General features: G+C 45.1%; 1 protein-coding gene across 4 annotated transcripts in view; it reads left to right on the forward strand.

Moving 5' to 3' along the window:
- Nucleotides 1-20,797, forward strand: part of SH3RF3 (SH3 domain containing ring finger 3) — a 394,367-nt gene that overhangs the window by 327,128 nt on the left and 46,442 nt on the right. The window contains exon 9 of one of the 4 annotated variants that reach the window (XR_010405756.1): nucleotides 2,502-2,609. The exons of the other annotated variants lie outside the window; for them this stretch is intronic. The gene's annotated coding sequence lies outside the window, so the exon portion shown is untranslated. The remainder of the gene's footprint in view (nucleotides 1-2,501; nucleotides 2,610-20,797) is intronic. 4 annotated transcript variants of the gene reach the window in all.

Below are 20,797 nucleotides of genomic sequence, written 5' to 3' on the forward strand. Positions count from 1 at the left end.
AGAGTCAGGCTGGGAGGAGTCTACATGGAGAGCGATATTACTCACCATCTTGCCCTCTTAAGCGTGTTGCTAAGGAAAACCAGCGCTGGGCCTGCTCTCAACATTCCCAGCCTGTTAGACACTTAGCGGGCATTTTGTTTTCACTCAGGGTTCACTCTCTGCTAACAGTTCTCCTACATCAGCAAGGAAGAGTTGAGTCCAGGGGACACCCAGAGGGTCCCTCCTGATGAAAGGCACTGTGGAAGGAAGCCCTGCTTCCAGAAGGAAAGCAGCAGAGATGTGCACTTCACTCGGGCAGCAGAAATGCACAGCCGACGCCAGCCTGGAGCGGCCACGCTCGGGGCTGGGTGCTGACTGCCCACGGCCCGGGGCTGTCCATGCTGTGCTCCCACATGGGAAGTGAAATGGACATTGCCAGATGAAGCGAGCACGTGTTCGTGGGGAGGGCAGTAATCGTCCACCTCAAACCCCAGTGGAGAAATACTGTACATTGTCCTTCCACGTGTTATGTGTGGTTTTCACTTCTCCCCTCTCAAAGCATAAACAAAAAAAAGCACTAGTCTGGAAAAAACACCTGTTAATGGTTTTTCCTTTTGTATTGCCAGTAGAATTTCTCCTACCTTATAGTAAAGTGCAAAACATCCGCAGTTGCCATTCCTAGCAGAAGAGCCAAAATGGTAGCTGTTCCCGTGAACCCATGTGCTGTGCTCCAAGCCAGCCCGAGTGGGGCCCTGTGCCCCTTGTGCCACGCCACCCCCCCACCCCCGCCGGGACTGCGACTGAACAGATTTCCCCAACTTTGAAAACACAGCAGTTGGCTTCACATCTATTTCTGGGTAACCCCATCACAGATGTGCCCATCTCTAATTACAGTGGAAGGATTTTTTTAAGTAATTTGCAGTATTCTCCAGGTTGTTTCTGTTAATGAATTTTCCTCTGAAAAAGGCGGAGCTCCCAGCCCTGCTGCCCGTGGAGACCCAAACCACAGCACTTGTGTGTTTTCACAGTGCCGAGCTCTTCTGGAATTCTTGTGCCCTTGGAAGCATGGGCACAAGAGAGAAGACTGACTGATGGGTCTTCTGGCCCCTGAGGTAGCGGCAGGGGTGATTGTCTCCTAGGAGCATGGGAGATTTATTCCCAGGCATCCCAGCATGTAGGATACAAAGAGGCCCCGCACACCTGGCTCACGTGCTTTGATTGCTGTGGAGATCCCTGGGAGGCTGGCGCTCTGCTGGTTCTACCCTTGGGGATTGGGCTTCTCAGCCCTGCTGCAGGCAGGCCTTGCTCATCGGCCCTGCTTCGCCCACTTTTGGGTTGAGGCCTCCAGAGAGACTCAAGGGCTGACAGGGTGGGGACTCTTTCTATAAATTGGATCCTGAGCCAGAGCTCTTCTCTGGACCCAGGGCTTCTGCCAGAGTGTGCAGCCTCCAGCCTCTCTCCCAGAGGCTCTTCCTGCCCATCTTCCTGGTCCTATGGCTTCCTGCAGGGGCTGCCCTGTGGCCCGGCTGCTGGCACAGAGCAGCTCCAGCCTCCTGGAGAGCGGCCCACTTCTGCTAGCAGTGCCCAGTCCGGAGGTATACCCCTGTGCCTCGGCCCTGGAGCCCACAGTGAAAGACTGGAGGGCTTCCTGGCACCTGTGCCAGGACAAGGGTACACAGAGGATGGGCCTGAGATGGGGGAGTTCTGATCCAGGGATTCACTCAGAGCCGTGGACAACACTAGGGACTCTTCCAGCATCTGGAGCCATTTGGGCTGATCGGGGATCTGTTCTGCTTGGGGACAGATCTGTTGGGGATGGAAGAGGGCCCCCCTCCAAGAAGACCTGGGAAAGACATATGTTGTATAGCTGCAGGGTACTCCAGGCTGGATGGATCCCTTCCCTGTCTCCCAGGTTGGAAACAGTAGAGGCACCCGGGGCATGAGGAGGACCTCAGGGCACAGAGAAGACCCCAAGGCATGAGAAAGACCCCAGAATATGGAAATCATGAAAGTTACAATCTTCAGAAGGTACAGCTGGTGGGCATCATTGGAGGTCTTCCCATCCAAGGACTTGGGTCTAGTGTTTCTGAAGAAGGGACTGGATACAACTTTTGGAGTCATCTTTTGGTACCCACAGATCACAGAGTGGAAAGAAAATCTCGGAAGAATTTTAAGATGATCTGTAGTATTTAAGTTAACCCCTTCATGCTTAAATCCATTTCTGTGCTTGAAACAACCATCAAATACCACCCATCATGTCCATCCATGACTTTTCTGTTTCTGAGGCCTTGTGAACATTCAGTACCAGATGATATGGATCAGTTATCGCTCGGGGTCAACTCCATGGGAAAGTCATCGGAAAGAGAGCACTGTGCCCCCAGACAGAGGCCACGGTCAGTGACTAGCAGCAGTGACTGAGGAAGGAAGTAGAAGATCATGACCCTCCTGAAAGCCAGGAAGCTTTCCCCGGCCTTCTGGCTAGAAGTCACTCACTCATCCCTCTCTCTCCTGTTTATTACAAGGTGCATGTATGTGGTCCAGGCAGAGTGCTGGGCCCTGGGAGTCTATAGTGAGAGAAGATTCTGCCCTGGCATGGAGGGACACTGAGTCTAGTACTGGAATGCAGGCTGGTAAGCAGGCAACTGGGATAGAGTGTGACAGGTCTGGGGACAGGGAAGTTTCCTTGGGGGGAAGGGGGGGGAAGGTTCTGCCTGACAGGTAGGAGGACATTCCAGGCTGAGGGATGTTTCCCAAAGATAAGGAGCCCAGGAGCAGGTAGGAGGGAGCAAGGCAGATCTAGAAGGGCCTTGAGATCAGCCACACACCGTTGAGCAGTTTGAGTTGTTGGATGCTGGCTAAGAAGGTATAGTTTGAGTTGTTGGGTACTAGCTAGGAAGGTGGGATTTAAGGTCTGATCAAAGGTTAGCTGTGCTCCTTCCCACCTCTGAGTTCTGGACCCCTCATTGTCTCTGTTCTTCCTGCTCAGGTAACTGTGTCTCGCTCCGTGACAGCCCCTCTGACTGGTGCCTTGCTTCCCTTCAGTGCTCTCCTTGGTGTCAGCATACCGTTTCTGGGACCACTGGCTCCAGCAGTATCTTTCAAACCACACGTTCAAAGGTGTCCCAATCATGAGTCACCAAACCAATTTAGTGGATTTGGACCAACCTTTTTTTAGATCGAATAGCAGACACAGAATGAAGTAGAATAGACTAGATCAGCATGCATTGCATACAGGGAGGGATCAGTATATTTTGGGAAAATGATGGGTGTTGTGTGCTGAGTCCTGATTTCCAAAAAGTCTCAGAGCCCTGATCTATAGACCCTGAAGAGTGCCTTGCTTCTAGAAAGCATCTGGTGATATTTGTAGACTAAAGGAAGTTGGGAAAACTGTTGTCAATGAGTTTTCACTCCCATGACTTCTGAGAAATTCTTCACTTTATAGGCCAGAAGAAAGTTAACTTTTTCTGTGTATGGATGAAATAGTTTCAGGTCCACAGAGTAATAGAATATTGGAACTGGAAAGAGCCTCTGAAGATCTTTTCATTAAATTCCTCTTTTTCGGTGATGCTCCTGAGACTCAGAGATGTTGAGAGGTTTGCCAGGGGTCACACAGCAAGCATCAGCATTGGAGCTGGCACAAGGACTCTGGTTTCCCAACCCCTTTGTCAGCGTTGCTTGGATCCGATGTGCTGACTTGTGGTGGCCTCTCCAGTCTCCGTGAGGCTAAGGCCTCAGGTGGTTTTTGGCTTCTCCAGGTGTCCTGCAGAGAGAGGTCAGGGATAGCACTGGCAGGAGGCTGTGGGGTGTGCCCAGCAGAGGGGAGTGTGACCTGAGGGTCTGCCTTCTGGTTCCACACTGAGCTCACCAGCAGCCAGAGCCCACCTGGCAGTGAACTATTTGATCAAATCCACATGAATGGCACAACCTTTATACTTAAGGCTTTGGGGAGCTGGTCTGAAAGGAACAGCTGACCTGACAGAATGACCAACAACAGCAGCAGCTAGGCCTGGCCTGCAGCAGGGACGTTACAGGAAGTGTGTTTGTAGCTGAATTTTGAACTTGTTCTGTGTTATCTACATCCCACCCATTTAAGAGCATAACAAGGCATGTATTACATAGGGTTACAATTATATTTTCAGTGAAAACCCAGGCATGTGCAATATAAAGAAATCTTGAGGGTGAAGCTCTTTAGAACAACCAGGCAGTTTTTTCTAAATTGAGGAATCCCTGGTTTATGAATCATTTTCTCTCCAGTTGGGCTCACTGCAGTAAGCAAGCCTTTCCTTGTGCTCTAAAACGCAGACTGGAAGGGGTACTACTGTAAGCTCTGTAACCAACCTCTCAGTGGCTGCCAGTGTGTTTCCAATTTTGAGACAGGCAGATACCCTCCTGCTGTCACACACGCTATCTGCATGAGCCCCACCAACCAAACCAGTGTGGAGGACGTGTCCCGCTGTGTCAGATGACTTAATCGGAGGTGGGGATGGGCTGGGGCTGACCTCACCAGGTCTGAATTCCGCTGTAGGCCCATCTCTTGCAGGAAGAGTTGCCCCTGGCTTGCTTGCAGGTCAGGCCCAAACATGTGGAGACCCTCAGGGCAGTGCTGTGTCACAGGTGCGGCCACAGCAGAAGACGGTGACTTGTGAATCATGGTTGGGCCCACAGACCCCTGTGGCACATCTTCATGGACTTCGGGAACCCCGTCTGCCCCACAAGTGAGTTGCTAAGCAGTCTGGCGGTCATTTGGTCAGCCATGGGCTGTGGAAGCCCACTTCCTTCCGGGAACACCCATGCCGGGCAGCTCTGATCGCCCTTGGTACTGGTTTTGGCACTCTGGCTGGGCCGTGGGTCCCTTTCTGACCGCTGTGGGCCACTAGGAGTCCCAACGACTTCAGACCCCCTCCTCTCCTCCCTGTGCTTGGACTGCCTTCTGTGGGATGAAGAAAGCTGCTATTTAGCTTATGAGTAATTTTTAGGCTGAAAATGAACCCATCCTGAAAGCACGAACGAACCCCAGCTGTCAAAACAAAGCCATTCTGAAGTTTTGTAGGCAACTTATTTTTGGAAGGGAGCATGCTGCTGGAGTGTCACATCCTTGATGACAAGGATAGAACCTCTTCCTCATGCCTGTCAGAGCACAGACCCCCAGGCAAGAGAGTGGCCCCACCCCATTTGTGGAGAGCTCAGAGGCAGCTCTGATTCAAGGAGGTTAGACCTTCTCCGGGGGTTGACTCTCTCCCAAGAAGGCACCATGAGGCCAAGCCGTTCCCCCAGCTCTCCCATAGAAACCCCCAGCTTTTGTTCTGTGGTGAGGTTCAATCCAGTGCACTTCCAGCTGTCTGCTTGGTAGGGTGCTGGGGACCCTTTCAGGGCACAGATGTGGACATGGAGGTCCAGGTAGCCACGTGGCCTGCCCAAGGCCATGCAGCTAGTCATCACTGGGAATGAAGCCAGACCCCTTGGTGCTCAGGCAGGTGCCACTCCCTCTCCTCTGCCTCTGTCAGTCAGCTTCTCCTGTTGGGGGCCCAGGGGCTCCTGCCATGGAGCAGTCAGGTCTGGTCCAGATAAAAGAAGGCACAGACTGATTAATGAGCACAGAGGGTGTGTCTGGGGTGCGGCTGCCAGGTGTAAATCAGGACCCTTCTATTTATCCACCAACCATGTGACGTTGAGCTCCCTCACCTTCCTGTGCCTCTGTTTCCTTACCTGTAAAATGAGGATGATTGCACGTATCACCCTGAGTTTTGGGGAGGAGTAAATTAGTTAATATCACAAATGTTCAGCCTAGTATTTGGAACAAAAACACTAGAAATCATTATTAAGAATTCGATAATTAACTGAAGGCCAGATCCCATAAAAATTAGGAGATAGATACAGATATAAAACATATCCCCGAGGCTTCTAATAAAAGATTAAAAGTGCATTTGATTTTGCAGTTTTAGAAAAAAGACACTTAACATGGCCAAATGGAGAAATGTGGGCTACTCAAAAATGAACCTGAATTGATTGGTGTAATCTCTTAGCAAAATGGTAATTACTCATCTCCTCAGCCACTGGTGCTTCCATTTTCTGATTTATTTTTCCTATGTCCACTGAGAAACATAGCTATAAAGCGGGTTTTTAAGGTGTCAGTTTTGTACCTGACATTTAGCCTAAATAATGAATGGGAGCTCAAGAAAACTATTTTAGTCAGAAGTCACGTTTCAACTGCAAAGCATTAAACCAGAATTCATTTTTAAAATAGTAATAAACTAGCAATGGAGAAGAATTTCTGATTACTGGTAATCATACATGGGAGTTCTGTGATTCTCCCCAGAGGGCAGAGCCCACCATAACACATCAAGATTGTTGGTGGATTTTACACTCTAGTGACACATGACCCAGCCCTCCTGGACAACCAAGAGATGACTGTGATAGCAAGGTTGGTGATGTGGGTTGTAGGCATGCAAGTGGCCAAGAGCCACGGAGCACACTTCATTCCCACAGCAAGTTTGGATTCTGTTCTGCAAAATTCTATTGCTGTTACTACCTCTTTTTCATGATGTAGCTTCACATTCCTCATAAAGACAAGGTACTTTTTTTTAGTCTTCCCTGCCCAGGGAAAAACTCAGCCAGTGGAGTCAGTTATAAAGAAAAACATATACACACACCCCATAAACCACACCAGAGGGTAACGCCTGCAAGAGTGGACCCAACAGGCTGTCCTTCCCAGAAGGCAAACAATGTCTGCTTGATGGGGCATCTCTCATATTCTAGAGAACTTGTGAGTGCCCTTCCATTTTGTCACATAACTGAAGGCAATGATGAGAAAGAACAGAGTGCTGGTGTCATCATTTTGTTTGCTGTGGTTTTATTTTGTTTTGTTGGTGCTCACCACCCAGGCAGTGGTGGCAGGGGTGAGGGCATTGTACCAACTAATTGAGATAAGACAACTTTATACCATCTTTTCCCTCTGGGGTGAAGTCACTCATGGGGCAGACTTGATTTTTGTTTACCTGATATTTTATGCGCTTAGTAATTCCAGGCCATGTCTTAGAAATTTACAAGATACATTTGCATATAGCATGAGAATGAAGTCCATTAATCTTTTTAGAGGATTCACACTCTTTCTGTCCTTCTTAAGTAGAACTAATGGGTCAATTTAATGAAAACATTATTGCTTTCCAATCTCTTTGTATGAGCCAGCAATGATGACTAGATTACTGGTTTACATCAACTTTCTTCTGATTCTTGGTTCTCTCCTTCACTTTGTATCACCTTAGACAAATCACTTAGACTTCAGTTTGTTTAATATTAAAATAGGAATAATATCTTCTGCTATTAAAAAATTAATTATTGATTGTATCAGTCAGAACTCTCAAGAGGAGGAGGGGGGAAAGATGGCGGAGTAGGGGACCATATTTCAACTGGTCCCTGGAATTGAGCTAGATATCTACCAGACCACTCTGAGCACCCACGAAACCAGCCTGAGATGTAAGAAGATCTGGATCTCTACAAACAGAATATCGCAGGCAGTTGGTTTTGAGGTACGAAGTGGAGAGCCGCGATTCTGCGGGCAGATTTCAGAGGATAAATGGCAGTGGGAGGGTGCCTGGACGTGGGGATCCTACACCACTGGAGAGTGACAGCCTCACACGCTGCAGACAGGGCACAGACTCGCAGACTGGTAGCGTCAGGAAAGAACTTTAGGGCAGCCCCCGGGGTGGAAAACCAGAGCGGCAGGGTCACGCACATGTAAACTGCAGCCCCCCGGACAGAAACTGGAGTGACGGTCACACGCACGCGAACTGCAGCCTCCAAGATGGAAACCCGGTGCTCCGGGGTCACTCTAGTGAACTGCAACCCCCGGGGTGGAAACCCCAAGTGGCAGAGTCGCGTGCGCGAACAGGGAGCGGCTGGCGGTTTTAGAAGCACAAAGGGCAGAGACGTGCCCCGACCTGGAGGCAGGACTGGGGGCGCTGTGGAGGGGCGTACAACCCAGGACGCTGCAGTTTATAGCAGCACGGACAGAAATGGAGACAGTATGGCCTGGAGAGCACACTCCAGCACACAGCACGGCAAGAAAAAAATTTGGCAGAAATTCAAACACTTGGAAGCTAAAGACCACTCTGCTCAAGAAGAAGAACAGACTGTGGTCTCTCTGCTCTGAGGCAGAGGGTTGGAAACGGTCTCTTCTGCTCTGACTCGTGGAAGAGACACGGAAAGCCGCCAGGGAAAGGCGCCAGAGAACAAAAGCCCCAAAAACTGATTCCCGCTGAGCCCCTCCCCCGCCACAGGGGCACAGAGCAACTCTGCCCAAACGGGGTTGCCTGAGTAACAGCGCAGCAGGCCCCTCCCACAGAAGACAGGCTGGGAAAACAAGAGGCCAGCAACCCTAAGGTCCCAAGAAAACAGGTGCATCTTGCTTGGGTTCTGGTCAATAATTTGGACTCTATACATTCCCTCAAACACCCATCAACAGAATGACTAGGAGGAGGAGCCCCCAAAACAGAAAAGACTCAGAGATTAGGACTTATGCTGCAGATTTACAAACGGATGCAGATATAACCAAGATGTCAGAGATGGAACTCAGGCTAGCAATTGTGAAGACAATGGCTAGAATGGAGAAATCAATTAATGGCAACATAGAGTCTCTAAGGACAGAAATAAAAAGTGAATTGGAAGAACTTAAAAATGCTATCAATGAGATCCAATCCAATCTAGATAATTTAACAGTTAGGGTAACTGAGACAGAAGAGAGAATAAGTGATCTGGAAGACAGTATAATAGATAAAAAGGGAAAAGAGGAGGCCAGGGAAAAACAACTCAGAATCCATGAAAATAGAATCAGAGAAATAAGTGACACCATGAGGCATTCCAATGTCAGAATAATTGGAATCCCAGAGGGAGTGGAGAGAGAGAGAGAGGGCTAGAAGATGTATTTGAGCAAATCATAGCTGAGAACTTCCCTAATCTGGGGAATGAAACAAACATTCGAGTCCTAGAGGCAGAGAGGACCCCTCCTAAGATCAAGGAAAACAGGCCAACACCCTGGCATGTAATAGTAAAACTTGCAAATCTTAGAACCTAGGAAACCATCTTAAGGGCAGTTAGGGGGAAGAGATTCCTTATGTACAGAGGGAGGAACATCAGAATAACATCAGACCTATCCACAGAGACCTGGCAAGACAGAAAGGCCTGGCAAGACATATTCAGGGTACTAAATGAGAAGAACATGCAGCCAAGAATACTTTATCCGGCAAGGCTTTCATTTAGAATGGATGGAGAGATGCAGAGCTTCCACGACCGGCAGAAGTTGAAAGAATATGTGACCACCAAGCTGGCCCTACAAGAAATATTAAGGGGGGGTTCTATAAAAGGAGAAAGGCCCCAAAAGTGATCTACAACAGAAATTTACAGGGACAATCTATAAAAACAATGTCTTCACAGGCAACATGATGACAATTAATTCATATCTTTCAATAATCACTCTCAACGTGAGTGGCCTAAACACTCCCATAAAACGGCACAGGGTTGCAGCTTGGATAAAAAGACAGGACCCATCCATATGCTGTCTACAAGAGACTCATTTTGAACCTAAAGATACATCCAGACTGAAAGTGAAGGGATGGAGATCCATCTTCCATGCCAGTGGACCTCAAAAGAAAGCTGGGGTAGCAATTCTTATATCAGACAAATTAGATTTTAAACTAAAGTCTGTAATAAGAGACACAGAAGGACACTATATCATTCTTAAAGGGTCTATCCAACAAAAAGATCTAACAATTGTAAATATCTATGCCCCCAACATGGGAGCAGCCATCTACATAAGCCAACTGTTAACCAAAATAAAGAGTCATATTGAGAACAATACGTTAACTGTAGGAGACCTCAATACTCCACTCTCAGCAATGGACAGATCATCTAAGCAGAAAATCAACAAGGAAACAAGAGCTTTGAATGATACATTGGACCAGATGGACCTCATAGATATTTACAGAACATTCCACACTAAAACAACACAATACTCATTCTTCTCGAGCGCACATGGAACTTTCTCCAGAATAGACCATATACTGGGTCACAAATCAGGTCTCAACCTATACCAAAAGATTGAGATTATTCCCTGCATATTCTCAGACCAAAATGCTCTAAAACTGGAACTCAATCACAAGAAAAAAATTTGGCAGAAATTCAAACACTTGGAAGCTAAAGACCACTCTGCTCAAGAATGTTTGGGTCAAACAAGAAATCAAAGAAGAACTTAAACAATTCATGGAAATCAATGAGAACGAAAACACATTGGTCCAAAACCTATGGGATACTGGAAAGGCGGTCCTAAGGGGGAAATACATAGCCACCCAAGCCTCATTCAAAAAAATAGAAAAATCCTGAATTCACCAACTAACTCTACACTTTAAAGAACTAGAGAAAAAGCAACAAACGACGCCTAAGCCACGCATTAGAAGAGAAATAATTAAAATTAGAGCAGAAATCAATGAATTAGAAACCAGAAACACAGTAGATCAGATCAATGAAACTAGAAGTTGGTTCTTTGAAAGAATTAATAAGATTGATAAACCACTGGCCAGACTTGTCCAAAAGAAGAGAGAAAGGACCCAAATTAATAAAATTATGAATGAAAGGGGAGAGATCACAACTAACACCAAGGAAATAGAAACAATTATTAGAAATTATTATCAACTATATGCCAATAAACTGAGCAATCTGGATAAAATGGAGGCCTTCCTCGAAACCTATAAGCTGCCAAGACTGAAACAGGAAGAAACTGACAACCTGAATAGGCCAATAACCAGTAACGAGATTGAAGCAGTGATCAAAAACATTCCAAAAAACAAGAGTCCAGGGCCTGATGGATTCCCTGGGGAATTCTACCAAACATTCAAGGAAGAAATAATACCTATTCTACTGAAGCTGTTTCAAAAAATAGAAACAGAAGGAAAACTTCCAAACTCATTCTATGAGGCCAGCATTACCTTAATCCCCAAACCAGGCAAAGACCCCATCAAAAAGGAGAATTTCAGACCAATATCCCTGATGAATACAGATTCCAAAATCCTCAACAAAAACCTAGCTAATAGGATCCAACAATACATTAAAACGATCATCCACCATGACCAAGTGGGATTTATCCCTGGGATGCAAGGGTGGTTCAACATTTGCAAATCAATCAATGTGATAGAATACATTAATAAGAGGAGGGAGAAGAACCATATGGTCCTCTCAATTGATGCAGAAAAAGCATTTGACAAAATACAACATCCTTTCCTGATTAAAACTCTCCAGAGTATAGGGATAGAGGGAACATTCCTCAAGCTCATAAAATCCATCTATGAAAAACCCACAGCGAATATCATCCTCAATGGGGAAAAGCTGAGAGCCTTTCCCTTAAGATCAGGAACACGTTAAGGGTGCCCACTCTCACCACTGTTGTTCAGCATAGTACTAGAAGTCCTAGCAACAGCAATCAGACAACAAAAAGAAATAAAAGGTATTCAAATTGGCAAAGAAGAAGTCAAACTCTCTCTTTTCACAGACGACATGATACTTTATGTGGAAAACCCAAAAGACTCCACCCCCAAATTACTAGAACTCATCCAGCAATTCAGTAATGTGGCAGGATACAAAATTAATGCACAGAAATCAGTTGCTTTCTTATACACTAACAATGCAACTGTAGAAAGAGAAATTAAAGAAACGATTCCATTTACAATAGCATCAAAACCCATAAGATACCTCGGAATAAACCTAACCAAAGAGGTAAAGGATCTATACTCTAGGAACTACAAAACACTCATGAAAGAAATTGAAGAAGACACAAAAAGATGGAAGAATATTCCATGCTCATGGATCGGAAGAATAAACATTGTTAAAATGTCTATGCTACCCAGAGCAATCTATACCTTCAGTGCCATCCCGATCAAAATTCCAATGACATTTTTCAAAGTGCTGGAACAAACAATCCTCAAATTTGTATGGAATCAGAAAAGACCCCAAATCACCAAGGAGATGTTGAAAAAGAAAAAGCTGGGGGCATCACGTTGCCCGATTTCAAGCTATATTACAAAGCAGTGATCACCAAGACAGCATGGTACTGGCACAAAAACAGACATACAGACCAATGGAACAGAATAGAGAACCCAGATATGACCCTCAACTCTATGGTCAAATAATCTTTGACAAAGCAGGAAAAAACATGCGATGGAAAAAAGACAGTCTCTTCAATAAATGGTGCTGGGAAAATTGGACAGCCACATGCAGAAGAATGAAACTCGACCATTCTCTAACACCAATCACAAAGATAAACTCAAAGTGGATGGAAGACCTTAATGTGAGACAGGAATCCATCAAAATCCTAGAGGAGAACATAGGCAGTAACCTCTTTGACATCACCCACAGCAACTTCTTTCAAGATACATCTCCAAAAGCTAGTGAAACAAAAGCAAAAATGAACTTTTAGGACTTCATCAAGATAAAAAGCTTCTGCACAGCAAAGGAAACAGGCAACAAAACAAAGAGGCAACCCACAGAATGAGAGAAGATATTTGCAAATGACACTACAGATAAAGGGCTGGTATCCAAAATCTATAAAGAACTTCTCAAACTCAATACCCAAAAAACAAATAATCAAGTCAAAAAGTGGGCAGAAGAGATGAACAGACACTTCTCTGAAGAAGACATACAAATGGCTAACAGACACATGAAAAAATGTTCATCATCATTAGCCATCAGGGAAATCCAAATCAAAACCACACTGAGATACCACCTTACACCAGTTAGAATGGCAAAAATGGACAGGGAAAGAAACACAAATGTTGGAGAAGTTGTGGAGAAAGGGGAACCCTCTTACACTGTTGGTGGGAATGGAAGTTGGTACAGCCACTTTGGAAAACAGTGTGGAGGTTCCTCAAAAAATTAAAAATAGAGCTACCCTATGACCCAGCAATTGCACTCCTGGGTATTTATGCCAAAGACACAGATGTAGTGAAAAGAAGGGCCATATGCACCCCAATCTTCATAGCAGCAATGTCCGCAATAGCCAAACTGTGGAAAGAGCCGAGACGCCCTTCAATAGATGAATGGATAAAGATGATGTGGTCCATATATACAATGGAATATTACTCAGCCATCAGGATGAATACCCAACTTTTACATCAGCATGGATGGGACTGGAGGAGATTATGCTAAGTGAAATAAGTCAAGCAGAGAAAGTCAATTATCATATGGTTTCACTTATTTGTGGAACATAAGGAATAACATGGAGGACATTAGGAGAAGGAAGGGAAAAATGGGCGGGGGGAATTGGAGGGAGAGATGAACCATGAGAGACTGTGGACCTGAGAAAAAAACAGGGTTTTAGAGGGGAGGGGGGATTGTTTAGCCTGGTGATGGGTATTAAGGAGGGCACATACTGCATGGAGCACTGGGTGTTATATGAAAACAATGGATCGTGGATCACTACATCAAAAACTAATGATGTATTGTATGGTGACTAACATAACATAATAAAATTAAAAACTCCAAAAAAAAAACTCTCAAGAGGAAGAGAACCAATACAAAATATAGATATAAATATTTATTTTAGGAATTGGTTCCCATGATGAATGTGGAGGCTGGCAAGCCCATCTGTGAGGAAGGCCAGCAGGCTGAAAACTCAGGCAAGAGTTGATGCTGTAGTCTTGAGGCAGAAATTTTTCTTCCCCAGGAATCCTCAGATTGCTCTTAGGGCCTTCAACGAGGCCCACCCACATATCCTGCACATACTCTAAGTAATCTCCTTTATTTAAAGTAAACTCACTGTAGAAATTAATAATGTCTACTACATACTTTCACGGCAACATCTAGACTAGTGCTTCAGTAAACATGGCACCATAGCCAACCAAGTTGACACATAGAACTAAGCATTACAATCTACCCTTTGTCAACTTGGCACTTGTAGCCATCTCTGTAAACCATACTTAGTCTCCAAATAAAGACAACAGTGAAGTCATGCTTCTGCCTAATACAATACAACTATGCTGTATACAACTGAAAATGCACTAACCCTTTCCCCAGAAGAGGATTCAAGTCCTTAGGCGATGTTCACTCTTCTCCTTGATATCCCATAACTTAAATACTGTGATATAAACTTAAAAATATTTAAGTACTATGATATGAAGTCAGTACAACTTATGTTACATGATAAGGGGATAAGAGAGGGAAGAAAAAGGGATTATACACATACACATAAACATATTCATAACAAAATCAATTATAATCCTTGTTTCTGTAACTGGTCATAGCTGGTATTCATAACTACCTTCTTCCGCTACGCACTCCATATTCTCTTTGGCTTCAACAAGCACCTCAGCAAGTTGTGGTTCTTTACCTGGTAGGGTAACCCAAATATTCATTCCTAAAGAGTCTGGGCTACTAGCAGTACTGACAGAATTGAGTTGTTGTAGCTTTCCATTGACCTTCATCCCAGGGCATGCTAGTAGTAAGAGATGCCCTATGGAACATGCCGTGTTCCAGGCTCTTCCTCACCTCCATTGTGGAGTACAGCCCAATTTCCCCTAAGCTAAACCCAACTTCTGACTGAAATAGTTACAGTCAGGATCAGTCACTCCAGGCAGCAAAATAACTACTTTCTTTGCCTGTTTATTCAGTCATGAGGCATCCAAAATGGTTGGGTGGCAGTCTTAACTTCCAGTTCAATAGAATTGCTATTGTGTCTCCTGGTGGAAGCATTCCTACCTTTGAAACTAAGATCTCTAGGCCAGCAGAGTATAAAGTCAATGGGGACAGATATCAAAAATTTTGGTAGTGGGTCTCTGGGTATAACAGCACATGCTGCCACTCCCATTTCCACACCTTGATTCCTGGACACGTGAATCTTGGCCATGGGAGAAACCGCACCATAAATTGAATGCTGATTTGGAGCACATATAGCCTCCTGGAGAACTTTGCCCCCAACCCTGCAAGGTGTTGCCACCCAGCTGGTATTGTAACTGGATCTCCGAAAGACCATTCTGTTAAGCCAGCTGCTTTAGGATAGTAAGGAACATGGTAAGATCAGTGAATTCCCTGCGCATGGGCCTGTTGCCATACATTTTTTGCTGTGAAGTGAGATCCTTGATCAGAAGCAATGCTGTGTGGACTACTACAACGATGGATAAGGCATTCTGTAAGTCCACAGATAGTAGTTTTGGCAGAAGCATTGCATGCAGAGAAGGCAAATCTATATTCAGAACAAGTGTCTATTTCAGGGGGAACAAAATGCTGCCCATTTCATGATGGAAGCAGGCCAATGTCCTCTGTTCTAGCCAATGTCTGGCTGCTCACCCCAGAAAATGGTGCCATAACAGGGGCTCAATGTTGGTCTCTGCTGCGGGCAGAATGAGCACTCCTATAACCAAGTTGTCCTTGGTGAGTGGAAGTCCACCATACTGAAGCCATATGTGACCTCCACCCTATAACAATAGCCACTTGGGCAGGACTGGCTGTGGGGAAAAAGGATGACTGGTATCCACAGAATGGGTCATTAAAATCCTCCTCTGCTGAGAGCAGCCTTTAGTGAGCATTCATGAAGGACACAAATTTATTTCACATATTTGCCCATTCATTGAGGTCTCTCCATTTACCACTTTCCCAGACCTCCTTGACACCTCCTTGCACAGCAACCTGGACACAGAAGGCACAGAGCCTTCTCTTGTTCTGGGCCCCACTCAGAACTAGCAGCAGTCAACTCACTCAGTAAATGCGCTGGAAAGCACACCCAAATGGGGAATATATTGCCTACAAATCCGAAGAGGCACACTAGGCATTGTGCCCCTTTTTTGCCTGTGGAAAGGGCCAGATGCACCAACTTATCCTTGACCATAGAAGGGATTTCTCAACAAGCCCTGCACCACTGAACCCCTAGAAATTTCACTGAGGTAGAAGGCCACTGAATTTTTGTTGGATTTATTTTGCACCCTCTGATGTGCAAATGTTTTACCAATAAGTCTAGTATTCAAGAAGCCTAGTGCTCAATAGTTTCAATTAGCATAGTATCACCTGTGTAATTGATCAGTGTGCTGTCTTGTGGAAGGGAAAGGTGATCAAGGTCCCTGTGGACTAAATTATGACATAAGGCTAGAGAGCTGATATATCCCAGAAGTAGGACAGTGCCAGCCTTGCCTGCTGAAAGCAAATGCTCTGCTGGTCTTTATGAACAGGTATGGAGAAAAAAACATTTGCATGGTCAGTAGCCACATACCAGGTACCAGACTATGTGTTAATTTGCTCAAGCAAGGAAACCACATCTGGTACAGCAACTGCAATTAGAGTTCATACCTGGTTAAACTTACAGAAATCCACCATCATTCTGCAAACTCCAGCTGTCTTCAGCACAGGCCAAATAGGAGAGTTGAATGGGGATGTGGTGGGAATCTCCACCCCTGCATCCTTCCAGTCCTTGATGATAGCATTAATCTTGGCAGTATCTACAGGAATGTGGTATTGCTTTAGGTTTATTATTTTCCTGGGTAGAGGCAGTTCTAGTGGCTTCCATTTGGCCTTTCCCACCACAATAGCCCTCACTCCACAGGTCAGGGAACAAAATATGAGGATGGATTCTGCCAGCTGCCAAGTATGTGTATTCCTATTGTGCATTCCAGAGCTGGGGAAATAACCACAGGATGGGTTTGAGGACCCACTGGACCCCTGTGAGACAGACTTGAACTAAAACTCCATTAGTCACCTGACCTCCATAAGCCCCCATTCTGATGGGGGGACATGGTGATATTTGGGGTCTCCTGGAGCGAGTGTCAGTTCAGGGACAGTGTCCAGGAGCTCCTGACAGGTCTGATTATGTCCTTTCCCCCAGTGCACAGTTAGCCTGGTGAAAAGGTCCTTTTGGGGAGAGCCAGGAGAAAGATTCACAGTATAAATTGTTGGCAATGTATGGGGTCCTTCCTCAAGAGGACCCAGCTTCCCCTTCATTGGAGGGGTTCTGGGTCTCTAAACCCTCAGCCTGGGAATTGATAGAGAAGTCATGACCCTAGTTAGACTTCTGTTCACTAGACCTAGAACTCTTGCGCTTACAGATCAAGTCAGGATTTAGTAGCATGCCCAGCTGTTCCTCTGCTAGGGACGCCCTGACCCACTACTGAGTGCCACAGCTCTGACAGCTGATTGGACTCTGCCATCTGTCACAAAACCATGACCATCTTGGTTTTGGCAATTAAGTACCTCCATTTGGCTCCTGTTGGCTCAAGATCCGCATCCTCCCGTTGCGTTCAGGCTTCCTGATTCTGCGCCACGCTTCTTACTATAAGGTTTGGTCAGTGTGGAAGCATGACCACAGAGCACTTCAAGGATTCTGAAGCTCTTCTCACAAGTATGTTTCTCACAGTGGGTGTGAGAGGTGTGTCATCCTGGGACAGGTGAGCTGGTCTTCCATGACAAATCCACTCAACACTCCAATCTCCCAAACCTTTTGGGTACATTTCTTTATAGTATATCAAGACAGGTAGGATTTCAACCTAATTTACTGTTTGCCATCTTTTGGTCCATGTTTCAGCCAGCCAAGCAACCATCCAGTTAGAGTCCTTTCCAATCCCATGAGCCACAGCATTAAATCCAGAATCTCTGTTCATTGGCTCACATGAATAAAAGCAACTCTAACTTTGTTTCTTCACCATTAACCCACACTCTTAATATTCATTCCCACTCGTATTGTCCAGATTTGTTTCTGGAAAAGTTGGAAGTCACACAGTTCCATCAGAGCACACTTTGCACCTCACCCTTTGAGGCCCGCTCAGACTTAAGTCTAGTTCTAGGTCTAGAAGCAAAGAGAGGTGGTAGAGGTGGGTCCTGAGGATCAACAATGTCTTACAAGGCAACTATGTGAGGGGAGGCTGTAGTGGGCTCCTCCGTCAAAGGAGGGTTCACCTTCTCAGGCAGGACTGGATGGGCTCCTTCTATTGGCAAAGAAGACTTGACAAAATGTAGGGGTTCAGTGTCCCAAACCTCATCAGAATTGAGCCATATGTTCCTGGATTTCCGGGATCCCATTCCTTTCCATTCAATGCCCTCACTGCAACAATGGACCTACTGTGAGCTTTGGCATTCAATCTGCATGGTAATTCAGCCACTCACAGGATGAACCTCTGGATTTAATGGTCAGAAGTCTCAGCTCTGGGGCTACAGAAGATAAGGGTTTCTTTCAGGCAGACATAAAAACTTTCAGATTATTTATCTGTTGCTTGGGCTGGGAATTTGAAATCCAAAACTCATCATTTGTAAGAGCAACTGGCCAATCTCATTATAGTCATGAGTTTGACAAAAATGTTCTAAGGTATAATACACAAGATCACCCAGAACCTTGCCTCTTTTCTTTTTATTTTTTTAAAAAATTTTTTATTGTTATGTTAATCACCATACATTACATCATTAGTTTTAGATGTAGTGTTCCGTGATTCATTGTTTGTGCATAACACCCAGTGCTCCATGCAGAATGTGCTCTTTAATACCCATCACCAGGCTAACCCATCCTCCCCCCCTCCCCTCTAGAACCCTCAGTTTGTTTTTCAGAGTCCATCGTCTCTCATGGTTCGTCTCCCCCTCTGATTTCCACCCCTTCAATCTTCCCCTCCTGCTATCTTCTTCTTTTTTTTTTCTTAACATATATTGCATTATTTGTTTCAGAGGTACAGATCTGAGATTCAACAGTCTTGCACAATTCACAGCGCTTACCAGAGCACATAACCTCCCCAGTGTCTATCACCCAGTCACCCTATTCCTTCCACCCCACCCCCTACTCCAGCAACCCTCAATTTGTTTCCTGAGATTAAGAATTCCTCATATCAGTGAGCTCATATGATACATGTCTTTCTCTGTTTGACTTATTTAGCTCAGCATAATACCCTCCAGTTCCATCCATGTCGTTGCAAATCAGAACATTGCCTCTTAAAAGTATTTGATTAGTAGGAGTGTCCAATGGTGATATTTCATGTATCTCTATTGGCACATCATACCATGGATGATTGCTATCATCTTTACCACTGAAAATAGAGTCATAGGACCTTTAAATCTGTCAGCTTAAAGAATCAATTCCAAAAAACACAGAACTAACTCAGAAAAATCATCTTTAAAACTCATTCTGCTCCTCTAGTACCACTCTTGGTACCAAAATCTCTGTCATTCAGAGCTCACCAGAGAAATAGAACCAAAGGAATTGGCTCATGTGGTTGTGGGGGCTCATATGTCTGCAGTCTTTTGAGCAGACCAGCAGGCTGGATGCTCAGGTAGAGTTGATACTGCAGCCTTGAGGCAGAATGTCTTCTTCCCCAGGAAACCTCCATTTTTGCTCTTAAAAGCCCTCAACTGAATGGATGAGGCCCACCTGCATCATGGAGGGTAACTTCCTTCACTAAAGTCAAATGATTGTAGATGTTAACCACATCCACAAATACCTTCACAGCAGCATTGTGCTAGCATCTGACCTAACAAATGGCTACTAGAGCCTAGCCAAGTTGACACCTGAAAGTAACCATGATGGTTACTATCAGTGAAAAACTATTAACTAATTAGGTGAACCATTACTAAAAATTTCCAAGGGTAGTATTACTTAAATAAGAGTATGAGAGATGTGGCCAAAGCTGGTGCTTTATTTTCCAAGATTTCACAGTGAATATGATGATAACAGCTATTTCTTATTTATAGCTCTACACAAAGTTATCACTGAATGATTTGGGAACTAGGGTTTAAAATTATTATGTGAAGCTACAAGTAGAGTAAAGTGCATCCTGTTGGGGGATGGGATATAAATCACTTTAAATTTCTGATTATTGTGCAACTTGGTAACAAATCAGTACTTAGGAAGCAATGGGGAGGAAGCCATAAATTTTCCAGGGCTTCCAGAAAAGGAGGGTGTTACCATTTGTTTCCACGGCAATCAAGCTATTTAAACCCCTCAATACCTTAGAGAGACATGGCTTCAGATAATTATATTAGGAAAAAATATTAAGAGGGATGCCCAAAGGGTTACTTGAGAGATGCAAGGAAATTGTCCATTTCTCAACCTCAATGGCTTCTTGTTCCCCAATGGGGGCCCCTGGGTTCCCTCAGCACTCTGATTCCCTGAGCTGGGCTTTCAGGATTCTCCAAGCTGGAGGTGAATGTACATAAGGCAGGAAGTGAACACTCAGAGTGCCCCTGGCAAGAGGTCACTAAGAGAAGATGCAGAGACCCTCATGCAAGAGTGCCCCGGGTTCACAGACTTAGCACTAGAAGAGAGCTTCGATGTCATCTGAGCTAAATGGACCCACCAGCCCCCCACCAACCCAGCAGTCCTGTCTGCAAAATTTCTAAAGAGGGATCACTCAGGTTCTGCTACGAGGCCTTGAGGGACAGAGAACTTACTATAGAGCAAAGAAACCTATTCTGTAACTGAACTGACCTGTTGCTAAAAACCCCATCTTCTTGTTGAGTCACAATCTAGAGTCCACACTTTCTTTTTTTTTTTTTTTAATCTTTTTTTTTTTTAAGATTTTATTTATTTATTTGAGAGAGAGAGAATGAGAGACAGAGAGCATGAGAAGGAGGAAGGTCAGAGGGAGAAGCAGACTCCCTGCTGAGCAGGGAGCCCGATGCGGGACTCGATCCCCAGACTCCAGGATCATGACCTCAGCCGAAGGCAGTCGCTTAACCAACTGAGCCACCCAGGCGCCCCAAGTCCACACTTTCATACATATAAAATAAGCACACAAATATATGCACATGCATACATACAATCACATGCATATAAACACACCCATACATGCATACCTACATGTACATGCATGTGTACACA

This window comes from Mirounga angustirostris, unplaced genomic scaffold, assembly GCF_029215605.1.
Source record: "Mirounga angustirostris isolate CCGP_5_RB_7025 unplaced genomic scaffold, mMirAng1.0.hap1 SCAF_10, whole genome shotgun sequence".
Taxonomy (NCBI): Eukaryota; Metazoa; Chordata; class Mammalia; order Carnivora; family Phocidae; genus Mirounga; species Mirounga angustirostris.